This window comes from Taudactylus pleione, unplaced genomic scaffold (genome assembly GCF_031769625.1).
Source record: "Taudactylus pleione unplaced genomic scaffold, aTauple2 ptg000198l, whole genome shotgun sequence".
Taxonomy (NCBI): domain Eukaryota; kingdom Metazoa; phylum Chordata; class Amphibia; order Anura; family Myobatrachidae; genus Taudactylus; species Taudactylus pleione.
This window is the reverse complement of record NW_028284600.1, coordinates 10377345-10398074: the sequence shown is the minus strand read 5'-3', so window position 1 is coordinate 10398074 and position 20730 is coordinate 10377345. Positions and strand designations below refer to the sequence as shown.

Below are 20730 nucleotides of genomic sequence, written 5' to 3'. Positions count from 1 at the left end.
CAGCCTGAAATCTGGAACGCATAGACATCACCAGACGCTGGGATTCATCCCTGGTGATGCTCTGCCAGGCCTCTACTGCAAATGTCTTCAGTTCCTGCTTGTTCTTGGGGCATTTTCCCTTCAGTTTTGTCTTCATCAAGTGAAATGCATGCTCAATCGGATTCAGGTCAGGGGATTGACTTGGCCATTGCATAACATTCCACTTATTAGCCTTAAAAAACTCTTTGGTTGCTTTTGCAGTATGCTTCGGGTCATTGTCCATCTGCACTGTGAAGCGCCGTCCAATGAGTTCTGAAGCATTTGACTGAATATGAGCAAATAATATTGCCCGAAACACTTCAGAATTCATTCTGCTGCTTTTGTTAGCAGTCACATCATCAATAAATACAAGGTAACCAGTTCCATTGGCAGCCATACATGCCCACGCCATGACACTACCACCACCATGCTTCACTGATGAGGTGGTATGTTTTGGATCATGAGCAGTTCCTTTCCTTCTCCATACTCTTCTCTTCCCATCACTCTGGTACAAGTTGATCTTTGTCTCATCTGTCCATAGGATGTTGTTCCAGAACTGTAATGGCTTTTTAGATGTTGTTTGGCAAACTCTAATCTGGTCTTCCTGTTTTTGAGGCTCATCAATGGTTTACGTCTTGTGGTGAACCCTCTATATTCACTCTTGTGAAGTCTTCTCTTGATTGTTGAATTTGACACATATACACCTACCTCCTGGAGAGTGTTCTTGATTTGGCCAACTGTTGTGAAGAGGTTTTTCTTCACCAGGGAAATAATTCTTCTGTCATCCACCACAGTTGTCTTCCGGGTCTTTTGGTGTTGCTGAGCTCTCCGGTGCGTTCTTTCTTTTTAAGAATGTTCCAAACAGTTGATTTGGCCACACCTAATGTTTTTGCTATCTCTCTGATGGGTTTGTTTTGATTTTTCAGCCTAATGATGGCTTGCTTCACTGATAGTGACAGCTCTTTGGATCTCATATTGAGAGTCAACAGCAACTGATTCCAAATGCAAGTGTCACACCTAGAATCAACTCCAGACCTTTTACCTGCTTAATTGATAATGAAATAATGAGGGAATAGCCCACACCTGTCCATGAAATAGCTTTTGAGTTGATAGTCCCATTACTTTTGGCCCCTTAAAAAGTGGGAGGCACATTTAGAAACTGTTGTAATTCCTACACCGTTCACCTGATTTGGATGTAATTACCCTCAAATTAAATCTGAAAGTCTGCAGTTAAAGCACATATTGTTTGTTTCATTTGAAAGCCATTGTGGTGGTGAATAGAGGCCAAAATATGAAAATTCTGTCAATGTCCCAATATTTATGCACCTGACTGTATGTGTATTTGTCATTTGGTCATTTTAAATTGAGATATTAAATATAGTATCAGTGACTTTTAGCACTCCCGGTTTTCTTAGTATTTTTGCACATGTCTTTATAGGGGTCAGCCACCCCATCTTGGTGAGCTGCTTTTAGTCCGTTGATATCAGAACATTATTGAAGCACCCACCCTTGAAGACATGTAAAATGCTAGCTATGCACTTCTGTATGGACTATGAGACAGTAAAAATGAACCCTGCTAACCTGATTCAAAGTCATCCCTGAGACGTATCAGCACAAGTTCCAGACTGTTAAACAGTGAGGGAAGTTCATACATGAATTACACAAATCAGCTGCCTCAAGTAGGTGGAAGGAATGGGCAAAAAAAATATGGACATAAACACATAATTCTACTAAAGCAGTTATTGATATAGTTTTGTTCCAGACATCAGAAAATGGGCTATGGATTAGAAATCAGAAAGGCTGCAGTATACATGGCTATTGGGTTTGTGGCTAACAAGCCCTGTCGAAAAGTCCTTAGTGTCCCTGAGCATGGGAATGAACAGAAAGATTCAACAGAAACTGGTCATACTTCAATGGGACCCACTCTTATCCTGTTGAGTCTCCCATGCACCCCAGCATCCATTTGGTACCAAATTGTCTGCAAATGCCAGAATCCAGAGTGCAATGAGATGCTTCTATTGTGGTCTATCTGAGCATTTACAGATGAATTGCTCATCGTCACGTGGGACATATCTGGGACTACAACCAGTTCCATTCACTATATACTACAGTACCAAGGATACTGTTGGGGATGGTGTAAGGGAAAATGACAGACATGTACTAGAGGTGGAGGTAGGAGTGAATGTGTTCTTGGAGAACAGATTGACAGAGTCCAGGAATATTTGGGAACATCTGCAATAAGTTAAGCTGGAAGACTAAGGTGTGCAGTGTTGGTGGGATTCTAGGATTCCTAATGCTAGTAGACCCAGACCTATTATACAAGACACATTTGTTAGAACAGCAGATCTTAATCATAAGAGAGCAATACTGTGATATCCCGGTAGCTTCTGTACACTTGGACTAGGGCACTGAGTATGGAATTGTGAAGGCAGGGATGTAAGCAAGGTTCCGCCTAAAATAATTTCAGGTAACATTCTGGGACAATAGTTTATGACACATTTTGTTGTTGGTTACCTAAAGCCAAACTTGCATGCAGTGAGTTACAAACCAAGCATCCAAGCCACCCAACCAAGAACCAACCACACCATCACCAATCAACAACCATGTAGGGAGCACATACTCAGAGTGGCAATAACATTGTTACTGGGTGTGACATAGAAGAGGTAGAAAAAGAGAGGTAAAAGGATGCCCAACAAACTGACCCAACACTAATGAAACTATGGAGTGCTGCAAAAAAGGGACAAATTCCAAGGCTGAAAAGATTGTCTGGGCAAATAGTCTATGGTAGGTTGACCTGTTCAACGCAAAGACCTGGGTACTACCCCTAAACAGTAAGGGCTCCTTCAAAAAAGTGCGCAGTCAGTCCAAATGAAGAAAAAGTCCAAATCAATTTTCCAAATAAAGTGCCTAAAACAATCCTAATTAAGATACATCATGACATTATCACAAGTTGCAACTGGTGTCCCAGAAAAAGGATTTTGGTGTGAATACACAAGGAGAAAGGCAAGGTAATTGAGATGAGCACATCCACTTTCTTATTGTACCCTAAGGAAAATGTGCTGAAATTAAAGCATTCAAAAGTTGATGAACTCCTATTAGTCACCTACAATTTATTTAACCCTGAGTGCCACCATTTATCACTTTGCTGTTGGAGACCTGATTTGCAGTATATCAGTGAGAGGAGGGCAATGGGGAGCAGTTTTCTGAACATCAGAACAGTGAGTGTCTAACCATCTACATTATAAATGCAAACACCGAGAACGTGCCTATAGTGCAATAAGTTGATATACATTTCTATTTATAAACCACAATTATTGTACATACATTAATATTTCTTTCATTTCTGTTTATCTAAAAAAAGATCTTGAAAACATGCCTTGTTGGTCATCCACTTTTTTGGTCTTTTGGTTTAGTCCTTAAACCTTTAGGACTGCTGCTTTCCACTTTGTAGGAATATTTAAATGTTTATGTGTGTTAAAGAGGTAATTAAAAGTTACTTATGACTACTGTACAGTATATGTGTAAGAATACATAAAGAAAATAATGTTAATTAAAAAAACAACTTGAAATAGATGAGTTCAGCATCTCTCACCACTCTCAAGGAACTTGATGGCTTTGCTCTTGATTTCACTGTTCATCTGATGAGTCTTCTCCAGATACTGAAGGATAAAGATATTAGGGGCAAATAGGACCATGTTCTGCTCTCCACATCCATATGGCATCGCCAGGAGACGGTCCAGGTTCTGCATGGCTGTGCCCATCAGATCTCCTGCACAGTAGAAAAATGAGTCTGATATTATGCAAGACACTGTATGGTACTTCAGACATAAATACAACATTATAATAATACTGTAACATACAGACTTGCAGGAACTCTGGTAAAAACTGCTGCATGCAGGAGTCCTCTTGGCATCAAGGAGTTGAATCAATAAGTTAGTAAAATGTAATAATATGGGGCTTGATTAAGAGTTGGACATGTTAAAATGTTCTATGTGCGGAAATATGTTTTTGTAGTTAAACTTTAAAGCAACTTGTTATGGTGGCTCCTTGTGCCTGGAGTTGCAGACTAGGGGCTTTGCATGTCTAAGTTCAGTACATATAGTAGGGGCATTCATATACATAGTAAGTGTAGCACAGGTTCTGGAGATGCAACACAGATAAACTCAGCCAAATATCCAGATACACTTTTTAAGAGGCATTATTCTTGGGAATCCCCAAGGTTGGATGTAAAGGAATGAGCGGATGATGAAGACAATATAATAATGTATACAAAAAAGAATAAAATAAATTAATGAATAAAAATCGATATGCCTCAACCTCAAAAATGAGTTCTCAGCATTGGCTCTATTTCCAAACTTGCTTACTTTTTACCCAGGTTCCCCAAAGGTGTCAGTGGGTGAAATACATGTGGGAGGTGAGGAGGGGAGTTTGCATTATTGCAGCCCTGTGGTTCACTGTAATAATTGTGCAGTGAGAGGAGAATAAATATAGTAACTAGACTAATGCAGACCTGGTTAGTTCCAGGCGCCCTGCTGCAGTAAAAAGAGGTATGCCGACCTCACAAATACATAAACAAGGAACAACAAATATTACGCTGATGTGTCTCCCTAAATTAATCTGGAGAAAAAGGTCACATACGAAACAGCTATATAGGAGCCGAATAGGCAGTCAATAGTTTAGAAACCAGCATTTGATTATCTCCATAGATTGGTGGTTTTAGTTACCCGCAGGCTGTCACCATTATTAATCCAGTTTGTCTCTTATATCCTGGACTGTGTATAGTAAATTAGTGTAAGTAAACACAATACTTAATTAGCAGTGCAGGGTTTCCCAGCTTATCTGCTTGGGAAAAGTAGTTGGCTGCAGATATCCAGGCAAGAGGAGCTCTTAATTGTGTTCCCTCCGTTTATTACGGCGGCCACTGGAGTGCAGAGTTTGCTGGCCGGATTCCCAATATGATGCAGACTGTCACGACCTGACACTTGAAGTTCCCTGTCAGAGAACTGGGAGTCGGGGTGACTATGTGGGGAGGCAGTAGCAGACGAGGAGGAAGTATGTATGACTTCCTCATCAGCTGTTGACGAGACCTGACCAGAGGCGTGGTGTCTAACTCATTGGTGGTTTTCACCAGTGACCCCTCAAATTGGCATATGGGCTTTGCTGCGCCCCATGAGCATCCTGATCAGGGACCCAGGAATTAACAACTGATAGAGAGATAAGAAAGACAGTGACCAGACACTATCACTGGAGAATATCGGTAATCACCGATGTTAAGTAACACTGCAGTCTATATCAGTAGGGACCGATGTAGAATAACACTGTAGAATGTCTGTAGTAACTGATGTTGAGTATCACTGAAGTATATCGTTTGGGACCGATGTATAATAACACTGGAGAATATCAGTAGTGACCGATGTAGAATATCACTGGAGATTGCGGTAGTGACCGATGTAGAATATTACTGGAGAATATCGGCAGTGACCAATGTAGAATATCACTGGAGAATATCAGTAGTGATCGATGTAGAATATCACTGGAGAATATCGGTAGTGACCAATGTAGAATATCACTGGAGAAGATCAGTAGTGACCGATGTAGAATATCACTGGAAAATATCGGTAGTGACCAATGCTGAATATCACTGGAAAATATTGGTAGTGAACGATGCTGAATATCACTGGAGAATAACACAGAGACTGGTGAAGTGCACTGGGGATACAACAGCGTGGAGTCTGGAACAGCGATCTAAGGGCCTGATTCAGAGCCGGACGCTATTTGCGCTCGCTCGTTCAGAAAAAGGGGCCGGATATTTAAATAGAGCGCTCGCTCTTTGCGGTCTGTTGACGCCTCTATGTCTGAACGAGCGAACGAAACATGCGCTCGCTATTTTTTAAAAAACGCCCCCTGGCCGCTCGCATCATACGTCATCTCCGCTATTTATTAGATTAATCGAGTACATCGAAAGGCATCTGAACTGCTCGCAGTGCTTGTGGTAGCATTTTCCTACCGCAATCAAGCGAGCAGTTCAGGCTAAAAGACAACCAAGTGACATGGTTGATGACGCTGCCTTGTTAATTATGCACACCCTTAAAACGCCCGTTTTGACCGTTTGGCACGCCTGCGTTCAGATCTCCACTCCCCGTTTTCAAGCACCTTCCCCTGTTACCACCCACAAACGCCTCATTCTGTTACTCAAATTAGCAGGCATTCGCTATTTAGCGAGCACACGATTTCCAACCACAATGACTGGTTCACGCATGTGAATTACAACCCATACGCATGCGCAGTTGTGCGAACATCGCTCGGAGCGAACGAGCGCCCGCTTACGAGCGGCTCTGAATCAGGCCCTAAGCTAGCAGCTACTGGAGAAGAGAAGCTGTTCAGGTGACTTCCTGTTTCCTGGAGTCCTGTTTTATACCCTTAGGTAGTGCTCCATTGGAGGAAAGAGTCAGCTGAGAGATGACAAGGCTACCGTTGTTGGAGGGTCTGGTGAGGTGAGACAGACAATATGGCTGGGCCCATGACCGCCGCCGCAGGAACTCCGATATGGAGGATTGAGTGGATGTCAACAGGGCCCCGGGCGGCTGACCGCGCAGCTAGTCAGGGGAAGCCGGCAACAGCCGATCCCAGGCTGAATCCTGACACAGACTGCCTATTAATTAGTAGCGGCATACAGCTCAGTGTGACAACTCCAATCTCTTTAGGTAATAGTAAGGGCAGCTGCTCCTATTAACGACTGAAGAGACCGGAGGTGTCACACTGACCCATGTGTTGTTATATAGAGCCTTCCTCATAGAAGCGGGCAGATCAAGGAAGCTGATCTGTTCTCCCAGGAGTACTGCAGAGCCCTCCAAAAATATGTGAGTCTACCTGTCAATTTGGAGGAGTAAGAAAGTATGCTATAGTGTATAAGAAAGTAAATTTTGTTGCAATCGTATGATAACTCAGAGTTTTACTCGTCAGTTTTGGAATATGTTTGGAACTCTACAGTGAACAATCAGCCTGTATCACATTCTCTGCTCTGTTACCATGGAGATAAAAATCTATTTTCCAATAGGCCTGACACTTAAAATTGATAAAATTCCCTGATCTTCTAACATGAGTCTCCCTGAATAGCAGTAATCTGCAGTTTGTGGTTCCTTTTTTATTATGTGATACCAGCCAAGCCTGGCCAACAAAAATCCATAGTATTTAGGCCAACAAAAACGTTTAAACTCATCCAAGGGACACCCTGTCTTGTCCTGAGTAGCACTAGGGCTCTACCTGGTATTCTGATTTCAGTGACATGGGGCTGTTATGTGGTAGATACAGTAACCCTGATATAATGTGACCAGACCAACAAAGCCTAGTGCTGGTTACCAATTTGAAGGAGAAGGTAGTTGTTCTCCTGCTGTACTTGTAATCATTCCAAGCTCAGTATTGATTACTTATTTAAGGGGGGAACACACTGTATTTTATTACAGTATTTATGTATTTATTTATTTAATATTTTAAAACAGAAAATATAAGGCAGTCTTCCAAGTTCCATCAAGTTGATGTGGATGGTGACTGGCATTCATGTACACTAGGCCACATTAATACACTACAAGCATTTCTTTGTTGCAGCTGCATCTGTCACTGCATATAAAACTGTATAATCATAATTTTACATGCATACGGTTAAACCTATGTTTAGGCTACAAACGGGCGACAAGAGGGAAAGGGAGCAGGTACTAATTGCCCGGGCTTGTTGGAAGGGCCCAGGCAGGCATCCCCCCTCTTCCTCTTAGCTCTCAACAGCCCAGCACATGCTGCTGTGTGCTGGGCCGCAATGGGAGACTGCTCGCGGCTGCTAGAATGCAGCCGCAGAAGTCTCCTATGCCTGTGGGGGGGAGCGATCACACTGATCGCAGCCTCCCTGGCTTTGTGCCAGGCTGGGGGGCTCACAGCGCCCCCCTCCCAAGTGCGCAACGCCGCTGCAAAACTTTTTTTTTATCCTAAGGGTTCATGGCCATGCCTCCTGCAATTAGGCCACGCCCCTCCTTCACCCGGCCCCGCGCGGCTCTCAGAACGACTGGCCACAAAATGATGTTTAACAATTACATTTTGCCTCATCTGCCAACTGATTACTTCCTCCCACTCCCATCTCCAAGATTTCTCCCATGCTGCTCCCTCCCTCTGGAATTCTCTCCTTCTCTCTATCAGACTCTTCACCTTTTTTACTAATCTTCAAACGGGCTCTGAACCACTTATTCATCAAAGCTTCCAGCTCTCATCCTAAACCACTGCTCTGAGCTCCTTCCTCATTATTTACCCCAGCATGTAAGCTCTCATGAGCAGGGCCCTCTGCCCGTCATGTGCTTTTCCTTCCCTTACTTATACTATCATTTACTCCTAACTCCCCACAATGGCACCTAACAGTTAGTTACTGACACCCTGCTGCTTATTTGAGTGTTATGATTGCTATTGTAGCAATGTTTATAAACCATGTCCTTGTCTGCATTGTTTTGTACTATTAAAAACTGTTTTTCTGGTGTGCTCATTTGTTTATGTACTTTGTTAGGCACTGCAGAATCCTTGTGGTGCCATATAAATAAATAATAATAATAATTTAGAAATTGGCAACTATATGGCAATGCAATTCTAACAATTTTTTTTTCACAGTTTGCTGATCTTCATTTAATTTATACAGATATTTGAGTTGGGGTTTTTTAGGATTGGTGGCCACACAGAGGCCAAATTATAGAATTATTGCATACATTTTAATACATGTACCTGTAGGTGTAGGTGACGCAGTTGAACAAGTACTTGCCATAAAGTGTTCAGGTCATCCTGATAGTGTAGTCAGAACATGCAGAGCAATAGTAGTCATGTACAGTTTGCATTTCCCAACATACACAATCGGTTTTGATCAAATTATTGGGAATTACAGTAACTTATGACTCTGTAATGCAATCTCACAACTTTGACTTTAAAATTAAAGAGCATGTAGCCACAATTTGACTATCTACCTTCCAATTTGGCTGTACAGTAATCGCTCCCACCTTGCATGCATGGCAAAAATACTTATATTCGTGCATATGATGTTGAGTTCTATGTATCTCTGCGGGTGAACTCACCCTTTCCATATGCTTACCATCATCTTTATCCTGATTAGCCCTATACCTGATCCAACATAAAACAGGTATAGTTAATTAACTCTCTATTGCCTGAATGTCTGTGGACACACCTTTACTGAAGTTTGCTTATTGGAGAAAGGCCCATTACCATTTAGTTACGCCATTTCAACCACTGGTGGAGATCTGACTGAATTTCTCATAACTCTCCATCGCACATAGCTGGATGCACTCAGCTCTGGAGCATGCACAGTGTGAGGACATGCAAGATACATCAGACACGCTGACATGCATTCAACTCGGCATCAACCACAATGTGCCTTACCCAACAGTGTTACATGAGCTCTCTCAGAATCCTTGAGAATGTTATCAGGAACCACTAGAGAGATCTTCTCTGTTTTAGAATGACCTGAAATAGAAAGACAATGAGGCTTTTGAAATACTCAGTGAATCTAAACATTGCTTTAGTTAGATTTCAAATAATAGGAATATATTTAAACATTTTATATATATATATATATATATATATATGTATATATATATATAGGTTAAAATTGTGGGAAGTACACTATATGGACAAAAGTATTTGGACGCCTGACCATTTCACCAACAGGGACTGTAATGACATTGTATTCAAATACATATAATTTAATATGGAGTTGGTCCTTTTTTTGCAGCTATAACAGCTTCCACTCTTTTTTATTTTAAGATTATAAGATTTTGGATGGTTTCTGTGGGAATTTGAGTCCATTCATTCTGTAGAGCATTTATGAGGTCAGGCACCAATGTTGGACGAGAAGCCTGGCTCGCAATCTCCATTCCAGTTCATCCCAAAGGTGCTCGATGGGGTTGAGGTCAGGGCTCTGAGCAGGCCAGTCAAGTTTTTCCACACCAAACTCATCAAACCATGTCTTTATAGTCCTTGCTTTGTTCACTGGGGCACAGTCATGTTGGAATAGAAAAGGGCCTTCCCCAAACTGTTGCCACAGAGTTAGAAGCATAGCATTGTCCAAAATGTCTTGGTATGCTGAAACATTAAGATTATTCTTCACTGGAGATGAGGAGCCTAGTCCAAACCCTGAAAAGCAGACCCATAACATTGTTCCTCCTTCACAAACTTCACAGTTGATACAATGCAGTCAAGCAGGTAATGTTCTCCCAGCATCTGCCAAACCCAGCCTCGCTCATCTGACTGCCAAACAGAGAAGCGTAATTCGTCACTACACAGAACACGTTTCCACTGCTCCACAGTCCAGTGTCGGTGTGCTTTACACCTATTGATACTGTTTGAACAGTATCGATATTAGAGAGATTTGATTGCACAGACCAGATTGCCCAAAACTCCCATTTCAATATAAAATAACTTTGTCACACAGAAACGGTTTGCGGTTCCAACACACACAAAGGTACTATATTGTAAAAAGGGTATAATCAGCCTTCATCTATACAATGCAGCTATATACAGGACAAAGACAAAGATACAATTACCAATATTTTGCCATGCGGTCTGGATCCTAGACTAACAGCTGTCCATCAGGATTGCTGCGTGTTTCTTTAGGGTCAAGCAGAGAAAAAGGAAGGAAAGGAAAAAGGGGTTGGGATACAGACTGCATAGGAATTTATAGGTATACAATTTCCTTTGAACATAAGCTGAATACTCAGAGAGGTTCCCTATTGGCCCTTTATTACTGAGTCACAATGGTTGTTGCTATTCATTTGTTAGTAGATGGTTGACGTCACTAGAGGTTGAACTGTGTTAGAAAATCCCTTTGTACTACCCTTGGCATGCAAATCTACAGGGGAGGTGTACAGTGATTTTTACAGTATAGAGTATAATTCTTGGCAGGTCTTCATAACTCGATAGTGATCCCTTCCATATTCATTCTGTTGGTTTCATATTCCTGTTGAGACAGAGGGAAATCGGTAGATACTACTCATAACCCATTTATCTTATTCCTAAGCCCAGATATCATATAACTGCTATTTAACATGTAACATTCACTGTATACCTTTAAAACACATAAACTTCAATGTTTGGAACATTTATTGTGTAAGTGGGTGAATATTTGTATGAGAGGAAAGAGGTGTTTATGTACTAAATAGCATTGTGCGTATCTCAGTCAGTTTAGGGTTAAATGGGATATAAGTTTATTGTAAGGAAAAGCTGCTGTCCGTTGGGGTAAGGTTTCCGACAATAATACTTAAAAGCTGGCTATGCGATTGCAACGCAAAACAGTATTAAACAGTATTGCTGTACTAACTTTGCTATGTGTTTATGTAATGTAAAATGGCGCTTAACCGTTGTGAGCACAGAAGCATGGCTCGCCATTCACAATATGGTGAGTTGTGGGGGCATGGGATGCGTGTGCATGTATAGCGAGCATGTGCAATTGCGCGTGCACAAGTGCGTGCGTGAATGCGGCGGGAGCGTGTGTTCGCATAAAATGGCCGTGGACGATCAAATCGTCCAATGGATGTCGTGTTGCGATTCGTAATTAAGCTATTGCAACCAATTTATACGGTTTCGACAGTCCACCGTTTGATAGCAATTATATGCTATCACCATACGCAAGCAACAATTAATAATTGGTTATCTGATTAGCCATACTATAAGACATTAGTTAATGTTATTGTTATGGAATGGCATGAGTTGTTAATTTACCCATCAATGAAGCGCTCTTGGGGGAAGGGACATAAAACTAGCCTTATGTGCACACCACAGGCCAGACTGAAGAGGTCGTGACCATATGTTAGATGTGGGAAAGCACCTAACCCAAAAGGTTAATTTTGAATTGTGTAGAGACTTCATTTTAAGATGTTTTGAAATAGCATTAATAACACTTTTATGCACTGCTAAACAAATCCAAATCACATCATTACAAGGTACGTGTTCTTATGGGACTTCTACTATCATTCGGATCTTATTTCATGTGGACACTGTATTATAAAGTATTGTTCAATGTTCTTAACGATATGACTTCGTGTGGTCATTTGAATCGTTGAATAATGCGCCCCTGGAGGACATAAAGTAGCCCCTCGTACGCATACCACGTGGACTCTAAGTCGAGGACCATTGGGGAGCTAGTGTGGGAAAGCACCACTCCATGGAGAGGACAACCTTGGAAGAAAGGGGAGATGAAGACTACATTTAAACTAGGGTGTTCTAAAGAAACATTGACAATACTTTATTATACATGGCAATATGCAAGCAAACATTAGATCGTACTCTCTAATTCTCTAATTCAGGGTTATAAAGTAGGGTATTAGTTACATTAGTATTCACAGCATCATGGGTAACTACCATCATTATTTCATTTTCCTGGTTTCCATTGGAACTACCTTTTGCACACTTCATAGCCGCTGGAAAACATCTGATACATATGCCAATTATTAGGATGACCACCAACACTAGGATCAGGAGTTTCCCTATACTCGCAATCAGTCCTTGGACCCACTCTCCTAGACCCGAGAACCATTTCATAGGGTTCAACCAGGAGAACCACTCTTCGACCTGTTCCTCCACTTCAGCGATTGAAGCATTATGGTTCTTCCGAAATTCCCATTTCAACTGCAGAATTTCATCCATTTTCCGGTCTATCACCTCCTTGGGGTCACTAGTGCTATTGGTGATATAAGTACAACATTTAACACCAAACTGGGTGGCTAGGGTTACGCAATACCCTCCAGTGACAGCAGTTAAATCATTCAGCACTAAATGATGTTGGACCAGCTCTTTCTTGTATGCTTGCAACTCCTTACCAGTGTACCTAAAGGTGTCATCATATAGCTCGGTGATATTATCTATTAATTTTGCGAGATCTTGAATATACCTAAAATTTAGAGATCCCCGAGCAATCCTGGTGGGATCAAGTGCAACTAAAATCTGGAAGCCAGTCGTCTCACTTATCATTTGAGTGGCTTTATGCACATCACCAGGAATCATGTTTCTCTTATTTCTGTGTTCATAATGCGTATGAAGGTATGGAGAATGTATGTTCCTATGGACATCAATCATTTCATTATGTGCAAGAGTCATGACTTCAGGGAGTACCTTTCCCAAATAGCATATTCCACTGAACTTGGAGAGAGCCATTTATATGCTTTTCTACCACAAATATAATATACATCATCTGGGAGGATGAATGGGATGGAATGTTTCATGATACCGGTACACATCTTTTCTATGAATGATCCCATCCCTATCTCCTCCATTTGGCTAATACAAGTATCAGGTTGTATGATCTTCGCACAGTACCCGGGTGGTACTCTTCCAACTATCACTTTAACATTACTCCGCGTATACCTGTACCTATAGAATTTCCCACTTGTAACAATGTTGTATAAAAGTGATGAGTCTATAGATACATTATCGGCTCTCAGTGAGAAGGTCATTGTCTGATTAATTCCTGTGACTTCCCAATTCCCAAGTTTGTTGGGATTGGTGAAGTTGAAACATAACAGGGATTTATCTACTTGATATTGGTGGAGCTTCAAATTAGGGGAATCGGATATGTTAAATTTTCTGTCCACCGGTTTGCCTCCCTGTAAGTCAATGACTTCAGAGACCTTTAAGGGGAATGGGACTAACCCTACATTATGCTGTCCTTGAGGAACCTGGGGGCCTACCCAACATTCGGTTTGGTTCAAAACCTTACCTACTAGGGAATGGTAGTCCTCTAACTGATGCTCGCCCAAGTATAAATTACTCTGGATCTGACATCGTAGGATGCATTTATCATTGACTACAGGCCCACAATTTGCGCATATACAATACTCTTCAGACAATAAACCTTCACACTGCCTCTGAGATTCCAAGAGAGCAGATCTTTTAACCATTACAGTGCTAATATTGGTCAGGTACTGGCCTTGTTTTTGCAGCTCTTTCTCTCCCAGCTCCTCTCCACCGACACCACTACTGATCTCTCTCTCCATCCTCTGACCACCAGCACAGAACCAGGACATCCCGAAACACAACAGTATGATATGAACTCTGGGAGGATACACAAAAGCATACAACCTGAAACCCCATCACCATACCAGGTCTTACCAGCCTTGTTCAAGTGCTACTGATACAATTAGTAGCTTTCACGGAACAGGCTTGCAATCGACAGGTCCAGGTTCTCTGTCTCTCCCCTGGTCTGGTTCTCCTCAGGATTTTTGACCTTCCGACAATGGCTGGAATGGACCCAGGTGTCTCTCTCAGCTACTTTCACGGATGTTGTACTTGTCAGTAGCACTTGGTATGGTCCTTCCCAACGGTCAGTCAAACAACCTGAACGTAAAAAGTGTCGGATCATAATGTACTCTCCAGGTTCAACATCATGACAGTTAATTTCAGGCATATCAGGTGATAACAGTTTTAGTTTCTGCTGCTGCTGTTGGAGCTGCTTACTCATCCCTATAAGGTACCTCACAGTAACCTCATTGTTACTTTTCAAATCTTCCTGAGGACTTATAATTAAATGAGTTTGCCTCCCGAACAGTATTTCGAATGGGGAAAGATTAAGAGGGGATCTAGGGGTGGTCCTGATACTATGGAGCACAAGAGGAAGAGCTTCTGGCCATCCCAAACCAGTTTCAGCCATGATTTTACTCAGCTTGTTTTTAATAGTACCATTTACCCTCTCCACCTTGGCACTGGCCTGCGGTCGATATGGGGTGTGAAGCTTACTATTAATACCCATCAACTTACACATACATTGAAAAACATCTCCGGTAAAATGGGTACCTCTATCACTTTCAATTACTCTAGGGATACCAAATCCTACATACAAACTCCTGAACTATTTTCTTTGCCGTGAATGCAGCAGTGTTGGTAGCAGCTGGGTATGCCTCTACCCAATTAGAGAATACGTCTATGCAAACCAAAACATACTTCAAGTTCCTGCAGGGTGGTAACTGGATGAAGTCAATTTGTATGACCTGGAAAGGGCCGTCTGCTGGAGGGATGTGAGATGGTTCGGTGGGTACAGTTTTTCCTATATTCTTCCTTAAGCAGGTCAAACAGGACATTGCCCTCTTCTCTGCTTGGGAAGAAAAGCCAGGTGCATACCAGTATGCCTTCACTAACTTACACATACCCTGCTTACCCAGATGGGTCAGACCATGTGCTGCTTCTGCTAAGCTTGGGTAGTATGCCTTAGGGGATACTGGCTTCCCTTGTCCATTTCTCCAGAGCCCAGAGGACTCTTGCTCACATCCCTTGGATCTCCAGCTTGCCTTTTCCTGATGGGTACACACACCTTGCATTTCAACCAGTTTCTGCATGTCAACCGTTTCAAATACCAACACTTTATCCATTTGATTAAGTTTTAAACCTGCTGCCCATTTGGCAGCTTCATCAGCCCTGTTGTTACCCAATGATACTGGATCATCTTCGCAGGTGTGGGCTTTACACTTAATGACAGCTACTGTCTTGGGTAGCTGTATTGCTGTCAACAGTCGTTTTATGTGATGTGCATGTGCGATTGGTGTGCCTGCTGCCGTTAGAAAATTTCTTAGACGCCATAGGGCCCCAAAATCGTGCACCACCCCAAAAGCGTAACTGGAGTCTGTGTAAATATTGCACGTTTTTCCTTCGGCCAACTCACGTGCTCTCCTTAGTGCAATGAGTTCCGCCACCTGCGCTGAATGAGGGTGGACCGAGTGGTTCGGCCGCTACAACGTCCTTGTCATCAACCACAGCATAACCTGTACATAACTCACCTGTATCAGTCTGTCTATGGCAACTCCCATCCGTGTAAAACGTTAAGTCTGCATTTTCTAACGGTGTGTCATGAATGTCAGGCCTAGCTGTAAAATTTTGATTTAAATACTCCATACAGTCATGCCTATTAATTCCTGTACCAAACTCACCTTCTACCACTGGTAACGATTCACCTTTACCTTCCACCCTTTGTGCATCATGAGGCACACTTGGTAAATATGTAGCAGGGTTTAAAGTATTACACCTCTTTATAGTAATGTTGGTCGGTGCAATTAACGCTAGTTCCCATTTAGTGAACCTAGTGGAGGAAACGTGTCTGGTGCGGTTGCAGCTACGCTCCTTAAACACGTTGGGAGTGCTCTTGCCACAGCATCCAACTGGGCACTGTAGTATGCTACTGGTCTATTGACATCACCATGTTTTTGTGTGAGAACTCCTGCCGCACAACCAGCAGCCTCCGTACAAAATAAATCAAAGGGTTTCCCATAGTCTGGAATCCCCAATGCAGGTGCTCTTATCAGACTGTCCTTAAGATTAAGGAAGGCTTGCTCTGACTCTTCAGAGTGCAAGACACGGTCTGGTTTTGTGGAAGATACTAACTCCTGCAGTGGTAAAGCCAGAATGGTAAAACCGGGTATCCATGACCTGCAATACCCACACATGCCCAAGAAGGTACGGATCTGGTGCTGGTTCTGCGGTAGTGTCATGGTCTGTATGGCGTGGATTCTGTCCGCTGTCAGATGTCGAAGGCCTTGGGTAAGACAGTGTCCCAAGTATTTAACCCTGGTCTGGCACAGCTGTAACTTGTCCTTAGCAACCTTATGCCCTGTGTGCGAGAGGTGAAGCAACAAAAGTTTAGTATCATTTAAACATGACATAAACGAATCAGAGCATAACAACAAATTGTCTACATATTGGATTAGTACCGATCCATTGGCAGGTTGAAAAGACTGTAAACAATCATGTAAGGCCTGGGAGAAGATACTGGGGCTGTCAATGAAGCCCTGGGGTAGTCGTGTCCATGTGTACTGTACGCCTTTGTATGTGAAGGCAAATAGGTATTGGCAATCAGGATGAAGGGGGACAGAGAAGAAAGCTAGCATAAATCTATTACTGTGAAATGGGTTGTGGTTGATGGGATTTGCATAAGGATGACAGCTGGGTTAGGCACTACGGGAAATTGGCTTTCTACCACCTTATTAACCCCTCTAAGGTCCTGTACCAGCCTGTACCCCCTCCCACCACTCTTTTTCACAGGGAAGATGGGACTCTTGGCTACACTGGCTGTACGGACTAAAATTCCCTGCTGTAGTAAACGCTCAATTATGGGGTGAACCCCTAACTCCACTTCTGGCTTTAATGGGTATACGTGTCTACCGTTTTTCATGTTTACCATGATGGGAGCTACATTTGCCATTAACCCAGTGTCCTGTCCATCCTTAGTCCAAAGGAAACTAGGTATTTGTTCTAACATTTCATCTACCTGAGCTGAACCCTTGTCTGATGTTATGGTGTGCAGCATTAACCTTTGGGGAGTGTCTAGCACATCCCTTACCTCATGTGCAAACCTTCCTGAGCCATCCATAAATATCCCGTCAGGGGTACAATAGATAATACATCCCATTTTGCACAATAAATCTCTTCCCAGGAGATTAGTAGGGGCTGTTGCTGCCAGGAGGAAAGAATGCCTGGCATGCAAAGGCCCAATGGTAACCTCCGTGGGTTTGGTTAAAGGGTAATGCTGTATGCTGTTACACCCATTGCTGGTACTGTCTGGTTTGTTATCTGTAGATTTTCAAGAGATTTTAAAACAGACCTGGTCGCCCCTGTGTCTACTAGGAAGGAACGTTCAGTACCAGCTACATTAACCTTTATTACCGACTCTTCCCTAGTACCTCCCGTTATCCTGACTGCCTGCAGACTACAGGTATGACCTAACCCCTATAGTTGGCTATTTCCCCCAGCAAGGCATTTGCAGCAACTATGTGGGCAGGATTTATCTGGTAGTTCTTATGGTTACGAGATGCATCAATACGTTGCTGCATGTGGGGTTCCTGAATTATGACTCTACAGTCCTTCCTAAAGTGTCCTAATTGGTTACAGTTAAAACCTTTCTTAGCTGATCTGTTGGGGAAATTTTGTTGAAGTCCGGGTGGCGGGGATTTTGAGTATGGGTATGATGGTTTTGGGTGTGTGTGAAGAGTGTGTTGTGGTCTGGTGTGGTATGTGTGAGGGAATTGCATGGGTTGGGCCTGCGCAGGATGGTAGGTGTTTAAGACTTGTAACTGCGCACGTGGATATGTGTCTGTTGGCTGTAAGTGCATATCTTCTAGAGCTCGAATGCTAACAGCCATCAATTTCTCGCTCTGAGCTTAACGATTTCCTGGTGATATTCTTGTCATGGTCTATTGCAGTTTCCCTGAGCGCATCAACTGTTATCCCTCTCCAACCAGGGTGTGAGGTCTGAACTCTGTCTTTCAAACTGTCTTTTAGACCGTCCATTAGAACAGTGATGACCATTCCCCGGTAGTGCGTGCTATCCTTAATGTTTTCGATCCCAGTGTACTGAGTGATCGTCTGCAGCCCACGATTAATATAATCTTCTGCAGGTTCACTTTCCTTTTGTTTGATGGAGAAGATTTTACTCCAATTAACAACTAACGGGAAAAATATGGCTAGTTGGGCAAATATACGGGCAATGCAATCGTGATTACCTTGATCAGTTAAGGGGATGTCTGCATCCAGAGTACATGCTCTTAACACCACTCGCCAATCCTTGTTGGTTGGCTCATGGACATTGCCTAGATCCTTTATGAAATGCTGACATTTTGCCAGATGTTTCTTGGGGTCAGGAAATTCAGACATAATGGAATGTAGTTCCGCCCATGTCCAAGGACAGTGCATCGCTACTTCCCTTGTGGGTACGACACCATTCGCATCTGCGTTCCCATTAGGGACAATAATTGTCCTTACAGGGTGGATGCCTCCCACCTCTATACCTTTAAGCCTATTACTGCAGCGAACGGTATTAGTAACCTCCGCTATTGAAGCAGTTGGTTCTAATACTTCCTGCACCCTTATTAAAGGAGCCTCCCCCACCATGGGTTCTACTAGGGCCTCCCCCCCATGAGCTAAGGATCCCTCCCCCCCTATTGATGCCATAGGGGCAGCTACTTGTACTTGCTGGGAAGGGACATTTAATAACTGCACAGCATGGGATACAGCAGACATTGCTACAGGATCACTTTCTGCATCATAGACATTTTCCAAATATTCACTCAGGACCGGGTACAACTTACTTGGTTCAGTTACAACATTTTTATAGTTTTTGTTATGTGGTAATGTATCATCACCGCCCACCACATAAGGTGGCGGGGGTGCGCAAACGCGATTCGCAATACCTTTGGCAATGCTACCATGCCGCAAGTTTGCATTTCCCTGTGATGCGTACACTACGCTGTGTAGCGTTGCGTGCACATCACCCCTAGGCATGCACGTAGCTCCACGTGGTGCCCCATGCACTCCATTAACCCATGTGCGACTCTCATTCAGCCAGAGTTTCAAAGAATCATCATACTCCACTCTTTTCTTTAGGGATTTCACTCTACATATGTGATCCCTAAGGTTATTTAAAATCTCCATATTAAAGCTTCCAATCTTTGGGAAAGGTTTCTCACTCTTACTCGTCATCTTAACCAACACAGTACAGTGCATCGTTGCGTACGCACCATATTTAGTGTATATTATATGAAGAGCCGACCCGGTCGGACCTTGCATACACAGCGCATCGTCTACCATCCCTGTTGACTGTTTTGCGCCCATTTTGCGAAAAAAAACAACAACAATGATGAGACCGGTGGAAGAATTAACCGATAGGCTGCCTCCACGCACCTATTCTACAGTTAGCTAATATCTAAAAATAGGGAACACAGCAATACCTACTAAGGCAAGCACAGTACCACCTATAATAGGGAACACAGGAGTTATCTAGCTATAGATAAAACCACAGTAACCACCTATTGTCCTTTTGTCCCCACAACCAGCCTAAGTCAGAGATGCCAAACTCGTATGGTCCGGTCGCAACACTCAAAGGGCCTGATTCAGAGCCGGACGCAATTAGCGCTCGCTCGTCCTGAAAATAGGGATGGCTATTCAAATGAACCGTTCGCTGTTTGCGGTCTGTTCACGCCTCTAGGTCTGAACGAGCGAACAAAACTTGCGGTCGTTTTTTGGGAAACTACGCCCCCTGGCCGCTCGCATCCTACGTCATGTCCGCTATTTATTAGATTAATCAAGTACATCGAACAGGGTATGAGCTGCTCGCTATTCTTGTGGTTGGTTTTTGCTACCACAATTTTGCGAGCAGTTCTGGCTTAAAAAAAACCCAGTGACGTGGTCAATGACGCTGCTGTCTTAAATATGCATGCCCAGAAAATGCCCATTTTGACCTTTATGCACGCCTGCGATCGGATCTCCACTCCCCGTTTTCAAGCACCTTCCCCTGTTACCACCCACATACGCCTCATCCTGTCACTCAAATTAGCAGGCATTCGCTATTTTGCGAGCACATGAATTTTGGCCGCACTGACTGGTTCGCACATGCGTATAACGATCCGTACGCATGCGCAGTTGGGCAAACATCGCTCGGAGTGAACGAGCTGCTGCTTACGAGTGGCTCTGAATCAGGCCCAAAAGCCCTAACTGACCGATGAATATTACAACTATACTGGAAGCTATATTTTATCGTTAACTCTCTTTAAAGATAGGAAATCAGGAGGATCCCCTCTGCCAGTATACCTGTTATGTATACCCTATATTTATTACCTAAAATAGGGACCACGAAGGCACAACCTATTTCACAATCTCAATCATACACCTTACACACTTCTATATTGTGGCCAAATAACAAAA

The 20730-nt window shown here is 42.9% G+C and overlaps 1 pseudogene; it reads right to left on the bottom strand.

Annotated features, from left to right (window-relative positions):
* The window catches only part of LOC148518856 (alpha-2-macroglobulin-like protein 1), a 110684-nt pseudogene that overhangs the window by 23458 nt on the left and 66496 nt on the right, over positions 1-20730 (bottom strand).